Source organism: Pteropus alecto, unplaced genomic scaffold, assembly GCF_000325575.1.
Source record: "Pteropus alecto unplaced genomic scaffold, ASM32557v1 scaffold73, whole genome shotgun sequence".
Lineage (NCBI taxonomy): Eukaryota > Metazoa > Chordata > Mammalia > Chiroptera > Pteropodidae > Pteropus > Pteropus alecto.
In genome coordinates, this window is record NW_006436284.1 from 5932381 (window position 1) to 5937205 (window position 4825).

A 4825-nucleotide genomic window follows, 5' to 3' on the forward strand; every position below is an offset into this window, starting at 1 on the left:
GGCAAGGCGCCCCCTCGACTCCGCCCCGCAGCGCTCCGCCCCCGAACTTGGGACCTGTACGCTGATTGGCCCCCGAGAGAACCAGCGCGCCCAGGCATTGGCCCAGCGGCCCGACGGCGAGGGGGCGGGACGCAGGCGGCTGCGATTCCCGTAACGCGGCTCCCGACGTCCCGGATTCCGGTGCCTGCGCTCGCGTCGCCTTTACTAGACAAGAGCGAAGGGTTCCCCCACCTCCCTTCTGCGGGCGGAAGAAGCGGAATGTTCCATTTTTCTGTGGAAAAACGGGGTCGCGAACTGAAGCCCGGGTGCTACCCGCGCCTGCCGCCCTCCCATCTCGCTGTGGCTCCTTTGGCCTCCTCTCGTGTCTTTCCCGGGGGAAATCAGAGCCGCGAGGAACCGCCGGCCTCCCTTGGGGACGGGAGAGGCGTGGGAACTCCTAAGGGAAAGTGAAGGACTCGGTGACCGCGACTCCACACGAGATTACCGCAGATTATGTCCGCGGCGGCTTCGGTCCAAGTCTTATGTAAATGAACCTGGCCGCGATATATATATTTTAAGCTAGGAAATGAGTTTGAGCGTGATTGATTAGTAAACCCCAGAGCTGGTGACACGCCAAGAAACTAGTTTTCTTTGCGGTTTGTACCTCCCAATCTGTGATAAAAAATACTGAGTAAAAACCAATTCCATTACACACAGACACACACACTCCACCCTCAAACCTGGTAAATGGACCTTCAGGCTCATTTTGATGTCCCCCCCCCCAAAGCAAAATGAGAAAATTAGAAGATAAGCTGTGTGTGTGTGTGTGTGTGTGTGTGTGTGTGTGTGTGTGCGTGTGTGCATGTGTGTAAAACACACCCAAGGCCAGAGCCTTTAGTGGAAGAATGGCAAACTATAGGAGGACAATAGTGATTTAATGGACTTGAACAAATTATACCCATATGGTAGCACAATTATAAAATTCTTCATTATATTAAGGATTCAAATAGAGTACAACACGTTATGACCTCTTAGTTGCTATCATATGATTTTTAAAAGACACAGAAAAGTGAGTTTGCTGTGTGTCTAGTGCTAAAGGAGTCCCACGCAAGCTTGGAGATGGTGCTGCAGGAGAGACAAAGCTCCTCTGTGTTCAGCTCTTTCTACTGTCATCCTATATCTAACCGAGGGAGGGTGACTGGATTGTATTCTAGTTCTGCCATTTACGGGGTGGTTGTTTTAAAACAAACTTCCATAAAATTTTTTAATTAAAAAAAAATTTTAATCTAGCAAACATTGATTTAGGGGAAATTTACAGTGGTTAAGTGTACCTTCTGGTTCCAAACTGCCAGCGTTTACATCCAAATATTACAACTTCCCATGACTGTGACCTTGAGGTCTCAGTTTGTTTTTGTTTTTGTTTTTGTTTTTAATCTGCAAAATGAGAATAATGGCACCAACCTAATAGGATTGCTGCAAGGGCTAAATGAGTTAAAATGTAGGAAATGGTTGGCACATAGTAGGTGCTCAATAAATGTCAGCTGTTATTATTATTGAATGTCTACTATATCAATGCTTCCCAAACCTTTTTACATCATAGCATATATTAAAAATTATATTCTCTGGCTCAGGGAGTAGACAGAGGGGATCAGTAATTCACAGCACACTAGCCTGCCTTGTACACTGGTCAGAAAAAGGACTGAGTTAGTTATTTCGTGGATATCTTTGTATTGGCTTAGCCCAGCCCTAACTTCCAAGAAACACATTTTGTGGGGATGGTTGAATTCTAGACTAAAAGAATGAATCAATATTGGAGAAAGATTTTTCAGAACAGCAAGAGCTCTTCTCCCCTCAGCTGGAATTAAATAACTTTGCAGACACCTCTGTATGATATTGGCCATGAAGTGATCACTTTTAGGGTAAGGATTTGTCATTAGAAAGCCCTGTCAAAATGCCAAGAAAAGTGGGAGGAAGTGGCATTTAAATAGAGAACTTTCCATTTATCCCTTTGGACCATTTTGGATTTTAGATAGTCAAAAGCAGAGGGTGGGGAACTGTACATTGAGAAGGCTACATGAGGACGCAGGTTATTTGAGAGTAAGTGAACAAAGCTAGGAAGAAATGCTACAGACCAAAGGTGATAAATGTTGAAGAAAAACTTTGCCTGCCTTGCTATTTGCTTAAATCTGGCTCTGACTTGGATACCATTTACTTCCTTGCCTGTACGTAATTGTGTTTCCGAAACTCTGTGTCAGCCTTGGAACTATCCCCATGTCCTGCAACAACCTAATGATTTGAGCATCCATGATAATGACTCAGTTAGCACCCTGACCTCATGATTTCTCAACCTTCTCTTTTCCAATGATCTTCGTTTTCGCTCTATATCAGAAACTCACAGATGTAGCCACACCTTGAATCCAGTCATCATATGAGTTTATGCCACCTGCAAAATTTTGGCTTGTAAGTTTCTCTCTACCCACAGCCACCTACCTTTCTATCTTACTCCCACTGAGTCTGCAGTTTGTCCTCAGTGACCTCCAGTCTTTGTTCTCATAGTTTGTCAGTTATTTCCTAATTTCTCTTATCTTCCTAAGCTGTGAAAACTCTTAACATTTTAACTGTACTCACACTACTATCTTCAATTCCTTGACCTTCAGCCATATTTTAAAAACCAAGACCATCATTTATGAGCATCCTTCACTTTTCTCCATGTAAGCAGTCAACTATTTACCCACCCCCAGCCCTCCTACTGCCTAAGAGGAAGAACAGCCCTTATTCCTATAAAAGGTTTCCTCCTATGTTCTTGGTCCTACTTCTACCGAGTTCAGTCCCCTGGTTTCATATTTTTTGTTATTAGCATAAAATACCTTAGAAAAATTTTTTAAATTATTAACTCAATGGTGAGTTATGGATAGCTTTTCTGTATGTGTTAAAATCTTTGTAACCTAATAGCATCTAAGTCACCAAAGAGAATTTAAAAAGTATATTAATTCAATATGCATCTCAAAGCAGTTTAAGTCACACTGTAATCCACTTAGGAAAATAAGTTTGAGATGAAATATGAACTTAAATCAAGTTGTAACTAAATTTCCAAGCTAGAAAACAGGAAAAATTCATTTCATAGCAACAAAACTAAGCAATATTATGACTCCATTTCAAAAATTTTACCAAAGAATAATATATATTCAGAAAAATGAGCAGACCATAAGAGTACAACTTGGAAAAATTTCACAAACTGAATACGGCCATGTAATTTGCATCCAAAACTAGAAACAGAACATGACCAGAACCCCAAAAGGCCCCTCAAGCTTCCCTCTATTGGAAGGCCTCTGGTGACCACTATTCTGACTTCTAACATCAGAGTTTTTATGGCTATCATTTTAAAATTGAGAATTTAGAGAAATTTCTTAGTGTTATTAGTATTTGCTTATTTTATTTCATTTTAATGAATAACTATAGGAGAGCAAAGAGTTCAAAATGAAATAAGCTACTCTGTATAAAGATTAAACACAGATGCAAACTGAAGTGGAAGGAGTCTAACTTCTCATTTCCCGGGACCTCTGGGAAACTCTGTCAAATGACCTTGGACTGGTGACCTTGCATTCCCTTCTTTCACAGGAAGCTTGCCTTTGGAGAAGGAAAGACCAATGTAGAAGTGCAACCAACAGTCAAGTGTGACCTCTTCTGAGACACATACATAGGATAAGAAAATCAGGTATTGGGACTGCAGCTTTGGAATGACCCAGTCTAGTTCCAGAATACCATCCCAAGGAGTCTGAACATACTTTGCTTTTGTTAACTCTGATACAACTAGTAAAGAAGCAAGAGCTTTGCTCATTTGAAAGAATACTTTTCAGTTACAAAGTAGATTCTTTGGCTCCAAGTCTGATACTTATACTAAAACGAGATAAGTGAGAAAGTACCAACATGAATTATTTTATAAACATCTTGTGGGCTTGTATGGCCCCTTGCCTAGGATTTGGATAAAGATACAGTACTAATTGTATTAAATAATGGCTTAGGCAAATGTGTCTGTCTCCTCAAGGGAAGATGGCAGTGCCTACTGAAAACACAATCCTAGGGCTAAGAATTCAGTACTGATAATTCTTAAGAATGTACTTTTATAATAAGAACTTTTAACTTTTCCTTCTTCTTTGGAACTCTTCTGTGTTTTTGTCTAGCTATGCTCCCAGTTTGTAAACTCCAAGATCTTTGGATAAACCTTTATCATTTATTTCAAGGAGAAGCCTCCAGACCCTTTTTGAGTTCATTCAACAAGTCACATATGGAAACTTTGATTTGAACAAACATAAGAAGTTCGAGATTTGGGCGAACACTCAAGTTAAATAGGATTTGTTTATTGTTTAGGGCTAAGGCATGCCAAAAAACACCTTTTGGATAACTAACTGAAAGACAGAACTGTCCCATCTTTTTCTTGAGAACCATATACATACTTAAACATTAAGCAAAGGATTCTAGAGAAGGAGCTGAGAAGTTTTTCATTATCTTACATTTGGCGGAAATAATCTTACATGTAAAACATACACATTATGATTTTCTTTGTAAAACCTCATTCTATGTGCAGGGCACATCGGCCATGAAGTGGGTGGACAGATGACTAAGTTGGAGTCAGAACATCGCTGAGTCCTGGCTCTGTAACTTCCTGACTATACAGCCTTTGGCAAGTCACATAATCACTCTGAATTTCACTTTCCTAATGGATAAAATGGGATAAACAAAGGCTGACCTTGGCTACTGCACAAGGATGGTAAGAGGGCCAAATGAGAGAACAGATGAGAAAGGGCTTTCTAAATTATAAAGCATTGGCAAATATAAGTTGTTAATA